This window comes from Bufo gargarizans, chromosome 3, assembly GCF_014858855.1.
Source record: "Bufo gargarizans isolate SCDJY-AF-19 chromosome 3, ASM1485885v1, whole genome shotgun sequence".
Classification (NCBI taxonomy): Eukaryota; Metazoa; Chordata; class Amphibia; order Anura; family Bufonidae; genus Bufo; species Bufo gargarizans.
Window position 1 is genome coordinate 489,005,122 of NC_058082.1, and position 23,729 is coordinate 489,028,850.

Sequence of the window (23,729 nt, forward strand, 5' to 3'; positions counted from 1 at the left end):
CTAGTCAACCAATCACATGGCGGTTTCAATGCATGTAGGGTTGTGGTCCTGGTCAAGACAATCTCCTGAACTCCAAACTGAATGTCAGAATGGGAAATAAAGGTGATTTAAGCAATTTTCAGTGTGGCATGGTTGTTGGTGCCAGACGGGCCGGTCTGAGTATTTTACAATCTGCTCAGTTACTGGGATTTTCATGCACAACCATTTCTAGGGTTTACAAAGAATGGTGTGAAAAGGGAAAAACATCCAGTATGCGGCAGTCCTGTGGGCGAAAATGCCTTGTTGATGCTAGAGGTCAGAGGAGAATAGGCTGACTGATTCAAGCTGATAGAAGAGCAATGTTGACTGAAATAACCACTCGTTACAACCAAGGTATGCAGCAAAGCATTTGTGAAGCCACAACACTGACAACCTTGTGGCGGATGGGCTACAACAGCAGAAGACCCCACCGGGTACCACTCATCTCCACTACAAATAGGAAAAAGAAGCTACAATTTGCACGAGCTCACCAAAATTGGACTGTTGAAGACTGGAAAAATGTTGCCTGGTCTGATGAGTCTTGATTTCTGTTGAGACATTCAAATTGTAGAGTCTGAATTTGGCGTAAACAGAATGAGAACATGTATCCATCATGCCTTGTTATCACTGTGAAGGCTGGTGGTGTAATGGTGTGGGGGATGTTTTCTGGGCACACTTTAGGCCCCTTAGTGCCAATTGGCCATCGTTTAAATGCCACGGGCTAACTAAGCATTGTTTCTGACCATGTCCATCCCTTCATGACCACCATGTACCCATCCTCTGATGGCTACTTCCAGCAGGATAATGCACCATGTCACAAAGCTTGAATCATTTAAAATTGGTTTTCTTGAACATGACAATGAGTTTACTGTACTAAAATGGCCCCCACAGTCACCAGATCTCAACCCAATAGAGCATCTTTGGGATGTGGTGGAACGGGAACTTCGTGCCCTGGATGTGCATCCCTCAAATCTCCATCAACTGTAAGATGCTATCCTATCAATATGGGCCAACATTTCTAAAGAATGCTATTAGCACCTTGTTGAATCAATGCCATGTAGAATTAAGGCAGTTCTGAAGGCAAAAGGGGGTCCAACACCGTATTAGTATGGTGTTCCTAATAATCCTTTAGGTGAGTGTATATGTCCTACCAAATACCAATCCCTCTTTTTTTGCTTCTAAAATACTTTTTTCCATTTGATTCTTTGTTTACTTTTCACATGCAATTTTTTTTAATAATTTCTTCCCCCATCCAACCCCACCCACAATGCTGGGATTTAAACAAATATGCTATTGACAAATCATTGTACGTTCCTATAGCCCAACAGAGGAAATTATTCTGAGAGCCCTCCCTCTGATTTTGATTCTCTCTCTCTCATATATACAGTATACATTACAGACCAAAAGTTTGGACACACCTTCTCATTCAAAGAGTTTTCTTTATTTTCATGGCTATGAAAATTGTAGACTCACACTGAAGGCATCACAACTATGAATTAACACATGTGGAATTATATACATAACAAAAAAGTGTGAAACAACTGAAAATATGTCATATTCTAGGTTCTTCAAAGTATCCACCTTTTTCTTTGATTACTGCTTTGCACACTCTTGGCATTCTCTTGATGAGCTTCAAGAGGTAGTCACCTGAAATGGTCTTCCAACAGTGCTTAGCACTTGTTGGCCCTTTTGCCTTCACTCTGCGGTCCAGCTCATCCCAAACCATCTCGATTGGGTTCAGGTCTGGTGACTGTGGAGGCCAGGTCATCTGGCGCAGCACCCCATCACTCTCCTTCATGGTCAAATAACCCTTACACAGCCTGAAGGTGTGTTTGGGGTCTTTGTCCTGTTGAAAAATAAATGATGGTCCAACTTAACGCAAACCGGATGGAATAGCATGCCGCTGCAAGATGCTGTGGTAGCTATGCTGGTTCAGTATGCCTTCAATTTTGAATAAATCCCCAACAGTGTCACCAGCAAAGCACCCCCACACTATCACACCTCCTCCTCAATGCTTCACGGTGGGAACCAGGCATGTAGAGTCCATAGGTTCACCTTTTCTGCATCACACAAAGACACGGTGGTTGGAACCAAAGATCTCAAATTTGGACTCATCAGACCAGAGCACAGATTTCTACTGGTCTAATGTCCATTCCTTGTGTTCATTAGCCCAAACTAGGCTCTTCTGCTTGTTGCCTGTCCTTAGCAGTGGTTTCCTAGCAGATATTCTACCATGAAGGCCTGATTCACACAGTCTCCTCTTAACAGATGTTCTAGAGATGTGTCTGCTGCTAGAATTCTGTGTGGCATTGACCTGGTCTCTAATCTGAGCTGCTGTTAACCTGCGATTTCTGAGGCTGGTGACTCGGATGAACTTATCCTCCGCAGCAGAGGTGACTCTTTGTCTTTCTTTCCTGGGGCGGTCCGCATGTGAGCCAGTTTCTTTGTAGCGCTTGATAGTTTTTGTGACTGCACTTGGAGCCACTTTCAAAGTTTTCCAAATTTTTCGGACTGACTGACCTTCATTTCTTAAAGTAATGATGGCCACTCGTTTTTCTTTACTTAGCTGCTTTTTTCTTGCCATAATACAAATTCTAACAGTCTATTCAGTAGGACTATCAGCTGTGTTACCACCTGACTTCTCCACAACGCAACTGATGGTCCCAACCCCATTTATAAGGCAAGAAATCCCACTTATTAAACCTGACAAGGCACACCTGTGAAGTGAAAACCATTTCAGTTGGCTACCTCTTGAAGCTCATCAACAGAATGCCAAGAGTGTGCAAAGCAGTAATCAAAGCAAAAGGTGGCTACTTTGAAGAACCTAAAATATGACATATTTTCAGTTGTTTCACACTTTTTTGTTATGTATATCATTCCACATGTGTTTATTCATAGTTTTGATACCTTCAGTGTGAATCTACAATTTTCATAGTCGTGAAAATAAAGAAAACTCATTGAATGAGAAGGTGTGTCCAAACTTTTGGTCTGTACTGTGTATATATATATATATATATATATATATATATATATATTTGTGGTCATGGCTACAGTCAAGAGATATCCTAAGAACCCTAGGGAGAGAAACAACGGGAACAACCTAACCCAGCTAGGCGTGTCTTAGCTGACCTGATTAAATGGCTTGTTGTGTGCCCTAAGCCATGATCGTGGGTAGGCCTATAAGTGGGCATACCCTGTGGAAGTGAGAAGATAAGCGAGGGAGGGTGGGGCACCTGAAAACACACACCTGTGAGTGAGGCTGTGGCTCGTATATGAAGAGCCTCCGCCCCTCCCACAAATGCAGGCTGACTAATCAGCCTTACCAACATATATATCATTCAAAAGCACACAAAGCAGTGCTCACCTGCGTATCATTGAAGGAAGCACAAACATAGCCTGGAAAAGGCTTTTTTATTGGAAGCTGGATTTCATCATTTTTATATAATATATATAGTTGAGATGAACAAAGTTTTAAGCATTTTTATTTGGATGCTTCGCTGAATTTTCTAAAACAATTTTATTTGATCTGAATTGATTTGTGATGAAGCAGAGAGCCGTTATATTGGCAGACAACACTGTGCATTGCAGACACATGCATAGGTATTCCGCTGTGGTAGTCACAGGCGTCACTCGTAGAATCAGTTCGCACTTCACTTATTTGGTCAGTTATGGCACCAAAACTTACCAAATAACTCAAGAGTGAACTGAGCCTTAAAGGTCAATATTCCCACTTTTCTAAAGAACATTTTCATCAATTACTCTGGTTAATTACATGTTTTTTTTCCCCTTCAAATTCACCTCCATTTACAGTTTTCCCTAACCCCCCATGCTTAAATCCTAATTTTCCTCAGATTTATCTTATTTGTAGTTTTCTCTTATCCCTCTTGCTTGAGCCCTATCCCTGGTATTTGAGGAAAGGGATATAACAGCAATATCCATTGGGTGGAATACATTTATATTGGTGGCACAACCCCTCTACTCACAGTACAGTATATGATTCATTAATATACAATTTATTGTAATGTTACTAATGCGTGCATTGTTGCAGAAGATTCAAAACTTTACAAAATTATTTTCTTCATGAAACATTATGGAAGGGAAAGCTGGCAGTGTCTTTCAGGTCAGCATGAGGTTAAACGAGGCAGCCACTAGCTGGTAGACTTACTGTAGATGGGTAATACTGTGCTGAAATCTACAGAGTGAGAATTAATGTGCGGAACATTGCTATATTAATGAATAGACTAATCTCAAAAGTGCCAGTAAATACACTGCTGTCATAATATTGTTTATTGTTGCTGAAGGGTATATCGCTTTCAGGGAGTGCACTAATGCTGAAGGAAGATAGCAGAGAAGCAGGGACAGAATTCAGGCACTCTGTAATTGGTTTCCATTACAAAGGAGCCGCTCAGCACCAAGTGAAATGCATGAAAAGAGACAAAGCCACAGAGCTGTCTCTGGGAAGGACAGAATGATTATGTTTAATGCATGTGCTTTGCTTGTAATACACTCCTCTAGGAAAGTCCAGATGGTGTGGTTATCTTTTGCTTTGAAAGACAAAAAACATAAGACTGTGCATCATTCATCTAAAAGCTCAAGAGATTATTTTGTTATAGAGAGAGGTGTGGAGATTTTACAGAAATGTCAGCAGCATCTGTGCTCGTGGAGGACAACCTGCACTGAACGCTCCTCTGTATTTTAAAGCGCGGAGATGCACCTAGTGATCCTGCAATTGTGGAAAACCTTTTCTCTTTAAATATGCATTATAACACAAAATGTGCAAGAAAATTGCTCTTAATATGATGTGATTAACTGGCCAAAAACATGGCAAGCTAGAACAATATGTTAGGTGAGCTGCAAGGTATTTCAATTTCATTCTCTGGTTTCCTGTAAGCATATAGTCCAGCTCTGTTCTTCAATGGGTATTCCAGAAATGTGGATACATTGCCTATAATCGACGGGACATGTCAAAGGAGAGTCCTTTGTGGCCCACATGTGTTAGAATACCTTTTTCAATAGTAGTGGATAAAGTCCAATTCAGATATAACAAGCGGTCCAGCTCAGTTTCCCTATGGTGTGGTGGAGAAAACACTGGAGGGAATGTGAAGCTAGAACTGATCTCCTAGTGATCATTCATATTCATCTGAGACATCAATAATGACGATGGATGTCAAATAGCACCGGCCAGAAAATCTCTGCATGCTATAGACACCAGACCTGTGCACTAAAAAGCACATACATATTTATCAGTTGTGTCCATCTCTGCAACAACAAAAAAAAGAAAAAACTGTCTGGACATAACTGATATGTACAACCAGCCTAACATAGTCAACTATACTTTCCAAACCTATCAAACAATATAGATAGATAGATAGACATACTGTTGCATATGTCCAGGCTGCAAGTACAGCATGTACTTTGAGAGACATCTTGTGACAATGTTATCTGTCAAGGAGTAGGATATGTTAAACAGCAAGTGAACAATCAGTTGAGATGTTGTTAGCAAGAAAGATGTGAAAGTGCAAGGACCTAAGTGCCTTCATAAGGTCTCAATGTGAAGTCTAGACAAGTACATCTTAACATCTTTAACAGCAGGTCTAGTGGGGTGTTCCCTGTATGTACTGGTTAATCCCTACAAGTAACGGTCCAAGTAATGAGACAAAAGGGGAACCAGTGATAGAGATGTGGGAACCTGTAATACAAATTAACATGGCTGTACATTTGCCATTTAAAGGTTTAATTCTACAATTAAAGTAGAGCCATTTTAAACTGTTTAGAGGATTTTTATTGCAGGAAGTAGAGTCCTCTTGGAGAAGAGAGTCATGTCTGCCACCTTGGAGCTGACTTCTACAAGCTTCAAAGGACAGACAGACAATTCAATATTTGTGGTATTCATTCTTTATTAATTTACTATCCCATCAGATACAAAGGATTTAGATAGGGATGAGCGAACTCGAACTGTATAGTTCGGGTTCGTACCGAATTTTGGGGTGTCCGTGACACGGACCCGAACCCGGACATTTTCGTAAAAGTCCGGGTTCGGGTTCGGTGTTCGTCGCTTTCTTGGCGCTTTTGTGACGCTTTCTTGGCGCTTTTTGAAAGGCTGCAAAGCAGCCAATCAACAAGCGTCATACTACTTGCCCCAAGAGGCCGTCACAGCCATGCCTACTATTGGCATGGCTGTGATTGGCCAGAGCACCATGTGACCCAGCCTCTATTTAAGCTGGAGTCACATAGCGCCGCCCGTCACTCTGCTCTGATTAGCGTAGGGAGAGGTTGCGGATGCGACAGTAGGGCGAGATTAGGCAGATTAACTCCTCCAAAGGACTTCACTTGATTAATCGATCGATCTGCAGCTGTGCATCATTGAGCTGCTGAAATTCAAATGCTCACTCACTGTTTTTAGGCTGCCCAGACCGTTTGTCAGTCACTTTTTTCTGGGGTGATCGGCGGCCATTTTGTGTCTTGTGCGGTGCTGCGACCAAGTGCATCCAAGCTGCGACCAAGTGCATTTAACCCTCAATGGTGTGGTTGTTTTTTGGCTAAAGCCTACATCAGGGTGAAGCTGTCACACCAAGTGCATTTAACCAGCAATAGTCTGTTCATTTTTTTGGCCATATACTAAATCAGGGGCAAGCTGCGCCTGTCACCAAGTGCATTTAACCCTCAATGGTGTGGTTGTTTTTTGGCTAAAGCCTACATCAGGGTGAAGCTGTCACACCAAGTGCATTTAACCAGCAATAGTCTGTTCATTTTTTGGCCATATACTACATCAGGGGCAAGCTGCGCCCGTCACCAAGTGCATTTAACCCTCAGTAGTGTGGTGCGTCAAGCTGTGACACCAAGTGCATTTAACCAGCAATAGTCTGTTCATTTTTTGGCCATATACTAAATCAGGGGCAAGCTGCGCCCGTCACCAAGTGCATTTAACCAGCAATAGTGTGGTTATTTTTTGGCCATATCCCAGTCTAATTCTGTCACTAAATCCATACCGGTCACCCAGCGCCTAAATACTAGGCCTCAAATTTATATCCCGCTAAATCTCTCGTTACCGCTGTCCTGTTGTGGCTGGGAAAGTTATTTAGTGTCCGTCAAAGCACATTTTTTGTTCTGGGTTGAAATACAATTCCCAATTTAGCAATTTCATAATTTAGTGGTTCCTGCTATATCAGAGCTATTTGAAATCTATCCCTAAAAGGGTATATAATATTCAAGGTGCACATTGGGTCATTCAGAATAACTTCACACACACCCGCTACTGTGTATTTCCAAGTCTAATTCTGTCACTAAACCCATACCTGTCACCCAGCGCCTAAATACTAGGCCTCAAATTTATATCCTGCTAAATCTCTCGTTACCGCTGTCCTGTTGTGGCTGGGAAAGTTATTTAGTGTCCGTCAAAGCACATTTTTTGTTCTGGGTTGAAATACAATTCCCAATTTAGCAATTTCATAATTTAGTGGTTTCTGCTATATCAGAGCTATTTGAAATCTATCCCTAAAAGGGTATATAATATTCAAGGTGCACATTGGGTCATTCAGAATAACTTCACACACACCCGCTACTGTGTATTTCTAAGTCTAATTCTGTCACTAAACCCATACCTGTCACCCAGCGCCTAAATACTAGGCCTCAAATTTATATCCTGCTAAATCTCTCATTAACGCTGTCCTGTTGTGGCTGGGAAAGTTATTTAGTGTCCGTCAAAGCACATTTTTTGTTCTGGGTTTAAATACAATTCCCAATTTAACAATTTCATAATTTAGTGGTTTCTGCTATATCAGAGCTATTTGAAATCTATCCCTAAAAGGGTATATAATATTCAAGGTGCACATTGGGTCATTCAGAATAACTTCACACACACCCGCTACTGTGTATTTCTAAGTCTAATTCTGTCACTAAACCCATACCTGTCACCCAGCGCCTAAATACTAGGCCTCAAATTTATATCCTGCTAAATCTCTCGTTAACGCTGTCCTGTTGTGGCTGGGAAAGTTATTTAGTGTCCGTCAAAGCACATTTTTTGTTCTGGGTTTAAATACAATTCCCAATTTAACAATTTCATAATTTAGTGGTTTCTGCTATATCAGAGCTATTTGAAATCTATCCCTAAAAGGGTATATAATATTCAAGGTGCACATTGGGTCATTCAGAATAACTTCACACACACCCGCTACTGTGTATTTCCAAGTCTAATTCTGTCACTAAACCCATACCTGTCACCCAGCGCCTAAATACTAGGCCTCAAATTTATATCCTGCTAAATCTCTCGTTAACGCTGTCCTGTTGTGGCTGGGAAAGTTATTTAGTGTCCGTCAAAGCACATTTTTTGTTCTGGGTTTAAATACAATTCCCAATTTAGCAATTTCATAATTTAGTGGTTTCTGCTATATCAGAGCTATTTGAAATCTATCCCTAAAAGGGTATATAATATTCAAGGTGCACATTGGGTCATTCAGAATAACTTCACACACACCCGCTACTGTGTATTTCCAAGTCTAATTCTGTCACTAAACCCATACCTGTCACCCAGCGCCTAAATACTAGGCCTCAAATTTATATCCTGCTAAATCTCTCGTTAACGCTGTCCTGTTGTGGCTGGGAAAGTTATTTAGTGTCCGTCAAAGCACATTTTTTGTTCTGGGTTTAAATACAATTCCCAATTTAGCAATTTCATAATTTAGTGGTTTCTGCTATATCAGAGCTATTTGAAATCTATCCCTAAAAGGGTATATAATATTCAAGGTGCACATTGGGTCATTCAGAATAACTTCACACACACCCGCTACTGTGTATTTCCAAGTCTAATTCTGTCACTAAACCCATACCTGTCACCCAGCGCCTAAATACTAGGCCTCAAATTTATATCCTGCTAAATCTCTCGTTAACGCTGTCCTGTTGTGGCTGGGAAAGTTATTTAGTGTCCGTCAAAGCACATTTTTTGTTCTGGGTTTAAATACAATTCCCAATTTAACAATTTCATAATTTAGTGGTTTCTGCTATATCAGAGCTATTTGAAATCTATCCCTAAAAGGGTATATAATATTCAAGGTGCACATTGGGTCATTCAGAATAACTTCACACACACACGCTACTGTGTATTTCCAAGTCTAATTCTGTCACTAAACCCATACCTGTCACCCAGCGCCTAAATACTAGGCCTCAAATTTATATCCTGCTAAATCTCTCGTTAACGCTGTCCTGTTGTGGCTGGGAAAGTTATTTAGTGTCCGTCAAAGCACATTTTTTGTTCTGGGTTTAAATACAATTCCCAATTTAACAATTTCATAATTTAGTGGTTTCTGCTATATCAGAGCTATTTGAAATCTATCCCTAAAAGGGTATATAATATTCAAGGTGCACATTGGGTCATTCAGAATAACTTCACACACACCCGCTACTGTGTATTTCCAAGTCTAATTCTGTCACTAAACCCATACCTGTCACCCAGCGCCTAAATACTAGGCCTCAAATTTATATCCTGCTAAATCTCTCGTTACCGCTGTCCTGTTGTGGCTGGGAAAGTTATTTAGTGTCCGTCAAAGCACATTTTTTGTTCTGGGTTGAAATACAATTCCCAATTTAGCAATTTCATAATTTAGTGGTTTCTGCTATATCAGAGCTATTTGAAATCTATCCCTAAAAGGGTATATAATATTCAAGGTGCACATTGGGTCATTCAGAATAACTTCACACACACACGCTTCTGTGCATTTCCAAGTCTAATTCTGTCACTAAATCCATACCGGTCACCCAGCGCCTAAATACTAGGCCTCAAATTTATATCCCGCTGAATTTGAATACAATACATTGGGCCAAATAATATATTTGTTGTTGTGGTGAACCATAACAATGAGAAAAACATCTAGTAAGGGACGCGGACGTGGACATGGTCGTGGTGGTGTTAGTGGACCCTCTGGTGCTGGGAGAGGACGTGGCCGTTCTGCCACATCCACACGTCCTAGTGTACCAACTACCTCAGGTCCCAGTAGCCGCCAGAATTTACAGCGATATATGGTGGGGCCCAATGCCGTTCTAAGGATGGTAAGGCCTGAGCAGGTACAGGCATTAGTCAATTGGGTGGCCGACAGTGGATCCAGCACGTTCACATTATCTCCCACCCAGTCTTCTGCAGAAAGCGCACAGATGGCGCCTGAAAACCAACCCCATCAGTCTGTCACATCACCCCCATGCATACCAGGGAAACTGTCTCAGCCTCAAGTTATGCAGCAGTCTCTTATGCTGTTTGAAGACTCCGCTGGCAGGGTTTCCCAAGGGCATCCACCTAGCCCTTCCCCAGCGGTGAAAGACATAGAATGCACTGACGCACAACCACTTATGTTTCCTGATGATGAGGACATGGGAATACCACCTCAGCATGTCTCTGATGATGACGAAACACAGGTGCCAACTGCTGCGTCTTTCTGCAGCGTGCAGACTGAACAGGAGGTCAGGGATCAAGACTGGGTGGAAGACGATGCAGGGGACAATGAGGTCCTAGACCCCACATGGAATGAAGGTCGTGCCACTGACTTTCACAGTTCGGAGGAAGAGGCAGTGGTGAGACCGAGCCAACAGCGTAGCAAAAGAGGGAGCAGTGGGCAAAAGCAGAACACCCGCCGCCAAGAGACTCCGCCTGCTACTGACCGCCGCCATCTGGGACCGAGCACCCCAAAGGCAGCTTCAAGGAGTTCCCTGGCATGGCACTTCTTCAAACAATGTGCTGACGACAAGACCCGAGTGGTTTGCACGCTGTGCCATCAGAGCCTGAAGCGAGGCATTAACGTTCTGAACCTGAGCACAACCTGCATGACCAGGCACCTGCATGCAAAGCATGAACTGCAGTGGAGTAAACACCTTAAAACCAAGGAAGTCACTCAGGCTCCCCCTGCTACCTCTTCTGCTGCTGCCGCCTCGGCCTATTCTGCTGCTGCCGCCTCGGCCTCTTCCTCCGCCTCTGGAGGAACGTTGGCACCTGCCGCCCAGCAAACAGGGGATGTACCACCAACACCACCACCACCACCACCTCCGTCACCAAGCGTCTCAACCATGTCACACGCCAGCGTTCAGCTCTCCATCTCACAAACATTTGATAGAAAGCGTAAATTCCCACCTAGCCACCCTCGATCCCTGGCCCTGAATGCCAGCATTTCTAAACTACTGGCCTATGAAATGCTGTCATTTAGGCTGGTGGACACAGACAGCTTCAAACAGCTCATGTCGCTTGCTGTCCCACAGTATGTTGTTCCCAGCCGGCACTACTTCTCCAAGAGAGCCGTGCCTTCCCTGCACAACCAAGTATCCGATAAAATCAAGTGTGCACTGCGCAACGCCATCTGTAGCAAGGTCCACCTAACCACAGATACGTGGACCAGTAAGCACGGCCAGGGACGCTATATCTCCCTAACTGCACACTGGGTAAATGTAGTGGCAGCTGGGCCCCAGGCGGAGAGCTGTTTGGCGCACGTCCTTCCGCCGCCAAGGATCGCAGGGCAACATTCTTTGCCTCCTGTTGCCACCTCCTCCTTCTCGGCTTCCTCCTCCTCTTCTTCCACCTGCTCATCCAGTCAGCCACACACCTTCACCACCAACTTCAGCACAGCCCGGGGTAAACGTCAGCAGGCCATTCTGAAACTCATATGTTTGGGGGACAGGCCCCACACCGCACAGGAGTTGTGGCGGGGTATTGAACAACAGACCGACGAGTGGTTGCTGCCGGTGAGCCTCAAGCCCGGCCTGGTGGTGTGTGATAATGGGCGAAATCTCGTTGCAGCTCTGGGACTAGCCAATTTGACGCACATCCCTTGCTTGGCGCATGTGCTGAATTTGGTGGTGCAGAAGTTCATTCACAACTACCCCGACATGTCAGAGCTGCTGCATAAAGTGCGGGCCGTCTGTTCGCGCTTCCGGCGTTCACATCCTGCTGCTGCTCGCCTGTCTGCGCTACAGCGTAACTTCGGCCTTCCCGCTCACCGCCTCATATGCGACGTGCCCACCAGGTGGAACTCCACCTTGCACATGCTGGACAGACTGTGCGAGCAGCAGCAGGCCATAGTGGAGTTTCAGCTGCAGCACGCACGGGTCAGTCGCACTACAGAACAGCACCACTTCACCACCAATGACTGGGCCTCCATGCGAGACCTGTGTGCCCTGTTGCGCTGTTTCGAGTACTCCACCAACATGGCCAGTGGCGATGACACCGTTATCAGCGTTACAATACCACTTCTATGTCTCCTTGAGAAAACACTTAGGGCGATGATGGAAGAGGAGGTGGCCCAGGAGGAGGAGGAGGAGGAGGAGGAAGAGGGGTCATTTTTAGCACTTTCAGGCCAGTCTCTTCGAAGTGACTCAGAGGGAGGTTTTTGGCAACAGCAGAGGCCAGGTACAAATGTGGCCAGCCAGGGCCCACTACTGGAGGACGAGGAGGACGAGGATGAGGAGGAGGTGGAGGAGGATGAGGATGAAGCATGGTCACAGCGGGGTGGCACCCAACGCAGCTCGGGTCCATCACTGGTGCGTGGCTGGGGGGAAAGGCAGGACGATGACGATACGCCTCACACAGAGGACAGCTTGTCCTTACCCCTGGGCAGCCTGGCACACATGAGCGACTACATGCTGCAGTGCCTGCACAACGACAGCAGAGTTGCCCACATTTTAACCTGTGCGGACTACTGGGTTGCCACCCTGCTGGATCCACGCTACAAAGACAATGTGCCCACCTTACTTCCTGCACTGGAGCGTGATAGGAAGATGCGCGAGTACAAGCGCACGTTGGTAGACGCGCTACTGAGAGCATTCCCAAATGTCACAGGGGAACAAGTGGAAGCCCAAGGCCAAGGCAGAGGAGGAGCAAGAGGTCGCCAAGGCAGCTGTGTCACGGCCAGCTCCTCTGAGGGCAGGGTTAGCATGGCAGAGATGTGGAAAACTTTTGTCAACACGCCACAGCTAACTGCACCACCACCTGATACGCAACGTGTTAGCAGGAGGCAACATTTCACTAACATGGTGGAACAGTACGTGTGCACACCCCTCCACGTACTGACTGATGGTTCGGCCCCATTCAACTTCTGGGTCTCTAAATTGTCCACGTGGCCAGAGCTAGCCTTTTATGCCTTGGAGGTGCTGGCCTGCCCGGCAGCCAGCGTTTTGTCTGAACGTGTATTCAGCACGGCAGGGGGCGTCATTACAGACAAACGCAGCCGCCTGTCTACAGCCAATGTGGACAAGCTGACGTTCATAAAAATGAACCAGGCATGGATCCCACAGGACCTGTCCGTCCCTTGTCCAGATTAGACATTAACTACCTCCCCATAACCATATATTATTGGACTCCAGGGCACTTCCTCATTCAATCCTATTTTTATTTTCATTTTACCATTATATTGCGAGGCTACCCAAAGTTGAATGAACCTCTCCTCTGCCTGTGTGCTAGGCCTAAATATATGCCAATGGACTGTTGCAGTGGTGGCTGACATGAAGCCTGATTCTCTGCTATGACATGCAGACTAATTCTCTGCTGACATGAAGCCAGATTGTCTGTTACGGGACCTCTCTCCTCTGCCTGGGTGCTGGGCCTAAATTTATGACAATGGACTGTTGCAGTGGTGGCTGACGTGAAGCCTGATTCTCTGCTATGACATGCAGACTGATTCTCTGCTGACATGAAGCCAGATTGTCTGTTACGGGACCTCTCTGCTCTGCCTGTGTGCTAGGCCTAAATATATGCCAATGGACTGTTGCAGTGGTGGGTGACGTGAAGCCTCATTCTCTGCTATGACATGCAGACTGATTCTCTGCTGACATGAAGCCAGATCGTCTGTTACGGGACCTCTCTGCTCTGCCTGTGTGCTAGGCCTAAATATATGCCAATGGACTGTTGCAGTGGTGGGTGACGTGAAGCCTCATTCTCTGCTATGACATGCAGACTGATTCTCTGCTGACATGAAGCCAGATTGTCTGTTACGGGACCTCTCTGCTCTGCCTGTGTGCTAGGCCTAAATATATGCCAATGGACTGTTGCAGTGGTGGGTGACGTGAAGCCTCATTCTCTGCTATGACATGCAGACTGATTCTCTGCTGACATGAAGCCAGATTGTCTGTTACGGGACCTCTCTGCTCTGCCTGTGTGCTAGGCCTAAATATATGCCAATGGACTGTTGCAGTGGTGGGTGACGTGAAGCCTCATTCTCTGCTATGACATGCAGACTGATTCTCTGCTGACATGAAGCCAGATCGTCTGTTACGGGACCTCTCTGCTCTGCCTGTGTGCTAGGCCTAAATATATGCCAATGGACTGTTGCAGTGGTGGGTGACGTGAAGCCTCATTCTCTGCTATGACATGCAGACTGATTCTCTGCTGACATGAAGCCAGATTGTCTGTTACGGGACCTCTCTGCTCTGCCTGTGTGCTAGGCCTAAATATATGCCAATGGACTGTTGCAGTGGTGGGTGACGTGAAGCCTCATTCTCTGCTATGACATGCAGACTGATTCTCTGCTGTCATGAAGCCAGATTGTCTGTTACGGGACCTCTCTGCTCTGCCTGTGTGCTAGGCCTAAATATATGCCAATGGACTGTTGCAGTGGTGGGTGACGTGAAGCCTCATTCTCTGCTATGACATGCAGACTGATTCTCTGCTGACATGAAGCCAGATCGTCTGTTACGGGACCTCTCTGCTCTGCCTGTGTGCTAGGCCTAAATATATGCCAATGGACTGTTGCAGTGGTGGGTGACGTGAAGCCTCATTCTCTGCTATGACATGCAGACTGATTCTCTGCTGACATGAAGCCAGATTGTCTGTTACGGGACCTCTCTGCTCTGCCTGTGTGCTAGGCCTAAATATATGCCAATGGACTGTTGCAGTGGTGGGTGACGTGAAGCCTCATTCTCTGCTATGACATGCAGACTGATTCTCTGCTGACATGAAGCCAGATTGTCTGTTACGGGACCTCTCTGCTCTGCCTGTGTGCTAGGCCTAAATATATGCCAATGGACTGTTGCAGTGGTGGGTGACGTGAAGCCTCATTCTCTGCTATGACATGCAGACTGATTCTCTGCTGACATGAAGCCAGATTGTCTGTTACGGGACCTCTCTCCTCTGCCTGTGTGCTAGGCCTAAATATATGCCAATGGACTGTTGCAGTGGTGGCTGACGTGAAGCCTCATTCTCTGCTATGACATGCAGACTAATTCTCTGCTGACATGAAGCCAGATTGTCTGTTACGGGACCTCTCTCCTCTGCCTGGGTGCTGGGCCTAAATTTATGACAATGGACTGTTGCAGTGGTGGCTGACGTGAAGCCTGATTCTCTGCTATGACATGCAGACTGATTCTCTGCTGACATGAAGCCAGATCCTCTGTTACGGGACCTCTCTCCTCTGCCTGGGTGCTGGGCCTAAATTTATGACAATGGACTGTTGCAGTGGTGGCTGACGTGAAGCCTGATTCTCTGCTATGACATGCAGACTGATTCTCTGCTGACATGAAGCCAGATCCTCTGTTACGGGACCTCTCTCCTCTGCCTGGGTGCTGGGCCTAAATTTATGAAAATGGACTCTTACAGTGGTGGGTGACGTGAAGCCTGATTCTCTGCTATGACATGAAGACTGATTCTCTGCTGACATGAAGCCAGATTGTCTGTTACGGGACCTCTCTCCTCTGCCTGGGTGCCGGGGCCTAAATATCTGAGAATGGACTGTTCCAGTGGTGGGTGACGGGAAGCCAGATTCTCTGCTATGGAACCTCTCTCCAATTGATTTTGGTTAATTTTTATTTATTTAATTTTTATTTTAATTAATTTCCCTATCCACATTTGTTTGCAGGGGATTTACCTACATGTTGCTGCCTTTTGCAGCCCTCTAGCCCTTTCCTGGGCTGTTTTACAGCCGTTTTAGTGCCGAAAAGTTCGGGTCCCCATTGACTTCAATGGGGTTCGGGTTCGGGACGAAGTTCGGATCGGGTTCGGATCCCGAACCCGAACATTTCCGGGATGTTCGGCCGAACTTCTCGAACCCGAACATCCAGGTGTTCGCTCAACTCTAGATTTAGATAATGAAAATGATAAAACATGATTGGTACAATGAAGCAGGGTTCACAAATTTCAGTCCAGATATCTGGGTGTGAATATATTATTTTTCTTGCCCTCGAGGACACAGAAGAGACCACCATTTGTAAGTTTTAGGACTTCTGCTATTTTTTTTAACTGTTATGATAGAAATGGCTATTGGAACATACAGGGCATTACAGCTGCTGTGAATGGGGATGTATAGCCAAATACTGGTCAGAGTGCCTATGGTGACATCTGTCATCTACTGAAAATGCCTTCAAATGGCACATAAGCATCAGAACTAGGCCATGGATCAATGGTGGTCTGGTTTTTAAAAAGTCTAAGGGCAACTCCACCTACACCAAGTTACCTTGGCTATCAATCACATAGTAGTGTATGTTGTGCAAACAGTGTTTGTTTCAAATACATTATAAATTATCTCATGGCATTATTTCTACCAGAAATAGGCCAAAAAGTGGTACAGTGAGCCTAATACATGCAAACGATAGGGTTTACATAATAGCAATATAAAATAACCTGAATTAGGGTATTCTTCACATCTGCATTGGAGGCTCCGTTCAGAGCCTCTGGCACAGAAATTCTCAAAAATATCAGATAGAAAAGTCCTACAAATGCAGGACTTTTTTGGGCACAAAAAAAAGTTCCCCAGAACGGAAACTGATCGGATCCCATTATAGTCTGTTCATGTCAGTTATGAGCCAAATCTGGCACTTCTGTTATTTTCTTTCTTCTGCTCCTGTAACAGAACAGAAGAACGAAAAATAATACTGGTGGTGTGAATAAGCCCATAGTTGTGCAAATTGGAAGAATATTAAAGGTGTCATATGGCTGTTGTTCCCACTTTGGAGCAGGTGCCAATGAATTAAAATACAATAAAACCACAAGACTTCTTGCCTCTGATGTAAATATATAGTGTGAGAAGGGGTTAAATGGCCCACAAATATGTAGCATTATCAATTATTATGTAATGTACAGAATGCATCTCTTTGACAGTATGAGAGATGAGAAGCTTTTTGTTCTAAGTTGCCTTCTCTTTCAGGATTGATGTGGTTAATGAATAACTGGAAACAACACTCTGTGCTTGCCAAACTTTGAGGCAACCCACTGCGCCTTGTCACTTCTGCCACCCATTTGATTAATAATAACATATTCAACTCCTTATTTGGAAATCATAATCATTAAATCCACGGACACTGGAAAGCTTAATGTCTTCACAATATTCCAGAATAGCACACAACGGGGTATTCGTGTTCTGTTCTTTAGTGCATGTCCCTTATGCTTATTGTGTGTCCTTGCTTGTCCTTTTGCTGATGTCAAAATGTATATAAAGGGCAGAATTTTAATTCAAGTTTTTAAATCAGTGGCTGTTTATATGCAGAATATGATAAATATTACACTTAGCATGCTTCCTACCCTTTGAGTCATATATTAGGTGAAATAGATGAGTAATGGGGACATTTAAGTGTTCAGAATCCAACCATGTTTACAGACTACAAACTAGAGAAAAAAAATATGTATTTATATAAGTAGCCTTGCTATTCTTAAAACTAGAGATGAGCGAATCGAAGTTGACAAAGTAGAAATTGATCCAAATATCAGGAAAAATTTCATTTGCTGCAAATCTGAATTTTCTCATGCTTCGTGGTAAAGATTTTTTTCCTAAAATGGCTGCTGCACGTGTGAGGACATCGACAAAGTAACTCTAGGAACGCGGGATCACCCATAATGCCATGCATGCAGCCAATCAGCAGCCAACCAGCTTTTTGATGTCACAGCCTTATAAATAGCCTCAGCCATCTTGAATTCTGCCATTTTCCAGTGAACTTAGTGCAAGGAGAGACGTCAGCAGGCGCTAGGGACAGTGCCAGGAAAGACTTCATTGTGCTAAAAAAAACTATTTACAAGTTCAGGGAAAGATTATTCAAGTTGTAGGGAAAGAATATGGAGGAATCATTCCAAAGCATTTATGTAGAACAGTGTTCAGTAGGCAAAGTTGCAGCCTGGGTAATAGGAACAATCCTATTACACCTTGCTGCACTGACTGGGGATCTAAATTGCCATTATACAGATCTGTAATTCCAGCAAACCGTTCTTGTTATTGGGGTGCAAGTGCTGTTTGAAACAGCCATTAACAGGGTTTATTCCAAGGAAATATTTCTATGTCTTATTTGCCCTTGTGCGGTGCAGTTATATGTTCTAAATCATTTTTGGCTTGTATGAGAGGAGAAAAAAGGGCTTATTAGGGTACTTTCACACTTGCGGCAGGACGGATCCGACAGGCTGTTCACCATGTCGGTTCCGTCCTGCGGCTATTTCGCCGTGCCGCCGGACCGCCGCTCCCTCCCCATTGACTATAATGGGGACGGGGGTGGAGCTTCGGCGAAAGCCGCCGGACTAAAAAGCCTGACATGCAGTAATTTTAGTCCGGCGGCCTTTCGCCGCGCACCGCCGTGCTGCGCCAGAGCTCCGCTCCCGTCCCCATTATAGTCAATGGGGACGGAGCGGCGGCACGGCGAAATAGCCGCAGGACGGATCCGACATGGTGAACAGCCTGTCGGATCCGTCCTGCCGCAAGTGTGAAAGTACCCTTAGCCGTTGTGTGGTGAATAGAGTTGAGCGAACACCTGGATGTTCGGGTTCGAGAAGTTCCGTCGAACATCCCGGAAATGTTCGGGTTCGGGATCCGAACCCGATCCGAACTTCGTCCCGAACCCGAACCCCATTGAAGTCAATGGGGACCCGAACTTTTCGGCACTAAAAAGGCTGTAAAACAGCCCAGGAAAGAGCTAGAGGGCTGCAAAAGGCAGCAACATGTAGGTAAATCCCCTGCAAACAAATGTGGATAGGGAAATGAATTAAAATAAAAATTAAATAAATAAAAATTAACCAAAATCAATTGGAGAGAGGTTCCATAGCAGAGAATCTGGCTTCCCGTCACCCACCACTGGAACAGTCCATTCTCAGATATTTAGGCCCCGGCACCCAGGCAGAGGAGAGAGGTCCCGTAACAGAGAATCTGTCTTCATGTCAGCAGAGAATTAGTCTGCATGTCATAGCAGAGAATGAGGCTTCACGTCAGCCACCACTGCAACAGTCCATTGGCATATATTTAGGCCCAGCACCCAGGCAGAGGAGGGAGGTCCCGTAACAGAGAATCTGTCTTCATGTCAGCAGAGAATTAGTCTGCATGTCATAGCAGAGAATGAGGCTTCACGTCAGCCACCACTGCAACAGTCCATTGGCATATATTTAGGCCCAGCACACACACAGGCAGAGGAGAGAGGTCCCGTAACAGAGAATCTGTCTTCATGTCAGCAGAGAATTAGTCTGCATGTCATAGCAGAGAATGAGGCTTCACGTCAGCCACCACTGCAACAGTCCATTGGCATATATTTAGGCCCAGCACCCAGGCAGAGGAGGGAGGTCCCGTAACAGAGAATCTGTCTTCATGTCAGCAGAGAATTAGTCTGCATGTCATAGCAGAGAATGAGGCTTCACGTCAGCCACCACTGCAACAGTCCAGTGGCATATATTTAGGCCCAGCACACACACAGGCAGAGGAGAGAGGTCCCGTAACAGAGAATCTGGCTTCATGTCAGCAGAGAATCAGTCTGCATGTCATAGCAGAGAATGAGGCTTCACGTCAGCCACCACTGCAACAGTCCATTGGCATATATTTAGGCCCAGCACACACACAGGCAGAGGAGAGAGGTCCCGTAACAGAGAATCTGTCTTCATGTCAGCAGAGAATTAGTCTGCATGTCATAGCAGAGAATGAGGCTTCACGTCACCCACCACTGCAACAGTCCATTGGCATATATTTAGGCCTAGCACACAGGCAGAGCAGAGAGGTCCCGTAACAGACAATCTGGCTTCATGTCAGCAGAGAATCAGTCTGCATGTCATAGCAGAGAATGAGGCTTCACGTCACCCACCACTGCAACAGTCCATTGGCATATATTTAGGCCTAGCACACAGGCAGAGCAGAGAGGTCCCGTAACAGACGATCTGGCTTCATGTCAGCAGAGAATCAGTCTGCATGTCATAGCAGAGAATGAGGCTTCACGTCACCCACCACTGCAACAGTCCATTGGCATATATTTAGGCCTAGCACACAGGCAGAGCAGAGAGGTCCCGTAACAGACAATCTGGCTTCATGTCAGCAGAGAATCAGTCTGCATGTCATAGCAGAGAATGAGGCTTCACGTCACCCACCACTGCAACAGTCCATTGGCATATATTTAGGCCTAGCACACAGGCAGAGCAGAGAGGTCCCGTAACAGACGATCTGGCTTCATGTCAGCAGAGAATCAGTCTGCATGTCATAGCAGAGAATGAGGCTTCACGTCACCCACCACTGCAACAGTCCATTGGCATATATTTAGGCCTAGCACACAGGCAGAGCAGAGAGGTCCCGTAACAGACAATCTGGCTTCATGTCAGCAGAGAATCAGTCTGCATGTCATAGCAGAGAATGAGGCTTCACGTCACCCACCACTGCAACAGTCCATTGGCATATATTTAGGCCTAGCACACAGGCAGAGCAGAGAGGTCCCGTAACAGACGATCTGGCTTCATGTCAGCAGAGAATCAGTCTGCATGTCATAGCAGAGAATGAGGCTTCACGTCACCCACCACTGCAACAGTCCATTGGCATATATTTAGGCCTAGCACACAGGCAGAGGAGAGAGGTCCCGTAACAGACGATCTGGCTTCATGTCAGCAGAGAATCAGTCTGCATGTCATAGCAGAGAATGAGGCTTCACGTCACCCACCACTGCAACAGTCCATTGGCATATATTTAGGCCTAGCACACAGGCAGAGCAGAGAGGTCCCGTAACAGACAATCTGGCTTCATGTCAGCAGAGAATCAGTCTGCATGTCATAGCAGAGAATCAGGCTTCACGTCAGCCACCACTGCAACAGTCCATTGTCATAAATTTAGGCCCAGCACCCAGGCAGAGGAGAGAGGTCCCGTAACAGACAATCTGGCTTCATGTCAGCAGAGAATTAGTCTGCATGTCATAGCAGAGAATCAGGCTTCATGTCAGCCACCACTGCAACAGTCCATTGGCATATATTTAGGCCTAGCACACAGGCAGAGGAGAGGTTCATTCAACTTTGGGTAGCCTCGCAATATAATGGTAAAATGAAAATAAAAATAGGATTGAATGAGGAAGTGCCCTGGAGTCCAATAATATATGGTTATGGGGAGGTAGTTAATGTCTAATCTGGACAAGGGACGGACAGGTCCTGTGGGATCCATGCCTGGTTCATTTTTATGAACGTCAGCTTGTCCACATTGGCTGTAGACAGGCGGCTGCGTTTGTCTGTAATGACGCCCCCTGCCGTGCTGAATACACGTTCAGACAAAACGCTGGCTGCCGGGCAGGCCAGCACCTCCAAGGCATAAAAGGCTAGCTCTGGCCACGTGGACAATTTAGAGACCCAGAAGTTGAATGGGGCCGAACCATCAGTCAGTACGTGGAGGGGTGTGCACACCTACTGTTCCACCATGTTAGTGAAATGTTGCCTCCTGCTAACACGTTGCGTATCAGGTGGTGGTGCAGTTAGCTGTGGCGTGTTGACAAAAGTTTTCCACATCTCTGCCATGCTAACCCTGCCCTCAGAGGAGCTGGCCGTGACACAGCTGCCTTGGCGACCTCTTGCTCCTCCTCTGCCTTGGCCTTGGGCTTCCACTTGTTCCCCTGTGACATTTGGGAATGCTCTCAGTAGCGCGTCTACCAACGTGCGCTTGTACTCGCGCATCTTCCTATCACGCTCCAGTGCAGGAAGTAAGGTGGGCACATTGTCTTTGTAGCGTGGATCCAGCAGGGTGGCAACCCAGTAGTCCGCACAGGTTAAAATGTGGGCAACTCTGCTGTCGTTGCGCAGGCACTGCAGCATGTAGTCGCTCATGTGTGCCAGGCTGCCCAGGGGTAAGGACAAGCTGTCCTCTGTGTGAGGCGTATCGTCATCGTCCTGCCTTTCCCCCCAGCCACGCACCAGTGATGGACCCGAGCTGCGTTGGGTGCCACCCCGCTGTGACCATGCTTCATCCTCATCCTCCTCCACCTCCTCCTCATCCTCGTCCTCCTCGTCCTCCAGTAGTGGGCCCTGGCTGGCCACATTTGTACCTGGCCTCTGCTGTTGCCAAAAACCTCCCTCTGAGTCACTTCGAAGAGACTGGCCTGAAAGTGCTAAAAATGACCCCTCTTCCTCCTCCTCCTCCTCCTCCTCCTGGGCCACCTCCTCTTCCATCATCGCCCTAAGTGTTTTCTCAAGGAGACATAGAAGTGGTATTGTAACGCTGATAACGGTGTCATCGCCACTGGCCATGTTGGTGGAGTACTCGAAACAGCGCAACAGGGCACACAGGTCTCGCATGGAGGCCCAGTCATTGGTGGTGAAGTGGTGCTGTTCTGTAGTGCGACTGACCCGTGCGTGCTGCAGCTGAAACTCCACTATGGCCTGCTGCTGCTCGCACAGTCTGTCCAGCATGTGCAAGGTGGAGTTCCACCTGGTGGGCACGTCGCATATGAGGCGGTGAGCGGGAAGGCCGAAGTTACGCTGTAGAGCAGACAGGCGAGCAGCAGCAGGATGTGAACGCCGGAAGCGCGAACAGACGGCCCGCACTTTATGCAGCAGCTCTGACATGTCGGGGTAGTTGTGAATGAACTTCTGCACCACCAAATTCAGCACATGCGCCAAGCAAGGGATGTGCGTCAAATTGGCTAGTCCCAGAGCTGCAACGAGATTTCGCCCATTATCACACACCACCAGGCCGGGCTTGAGGCTCACCGGCAGCAACCACTCGTCGGTCTGTTGTTCAATACCCCGCCACAACTCCTGTGCGGTGTGGGGCCTGTCCCCCAAACATATGAGTTTCAGAATGGCCTGCTGACGTTTACCCCGGGCTGTGCTGAAGTTGGTGGTGAAGGTGTGTGGCTGACTGGATGAGCAGGTGGAAGAAGAGGAGGAGGAAGCCGAGAAGGAGGAGGTGGCAACAGGAGGCAAAGAATGTTGCCCTGCGATCCTTGGCGGCGGAAGGACGTGCGCCAAACAGCTCTCCGCCTGGGGCCCAGCTGCCACTACATTTACCCAGTGTGCAGTTAGGGAGATATAGCGTCCCTGGCCGTGCTTACTGGTCCACGTATCTGTGGTTAGGTGGACCTTGCTACAGATGGCGTTGCGCAGTGCACACTTGATTTTATCGGATACTTGGTTGTGCAGGGAAGGCACGGCTCTCTTGGAGAAGTAGTGCCGGCTGGGAACAACATACTGTGGGACAGCAAGCAACATGAGCTGTTTGAAGCTGTCTGTGTCCACCAGCCTAAATGACAGCATTTCATAGGCCAGTAGTTTAGAAATGCTGGCATTCAGGGCCAGGGATCGAGGGTGGCTAGGTGGGAATTTACGCTTTCTATCAAATGTTTGTGAGATGGAGAGCTGAACGCTGGCGTGTGACATGGTTGAGACGCTTGGTGACGGAGGTGGTGGTGGTGGTGGTGTTGGTGGTACATCCCCTGTTTGCTGGGCGGCAGGTGCCAACGTTCCTCCAGAGGCGGAGGAAGAGGCCGAGGCGGCAGCAGCAGAATAGGCCGAGGCGGCAGCAGCAGAAGAGGTAGCAGGGGGAGCCTGAGTGACT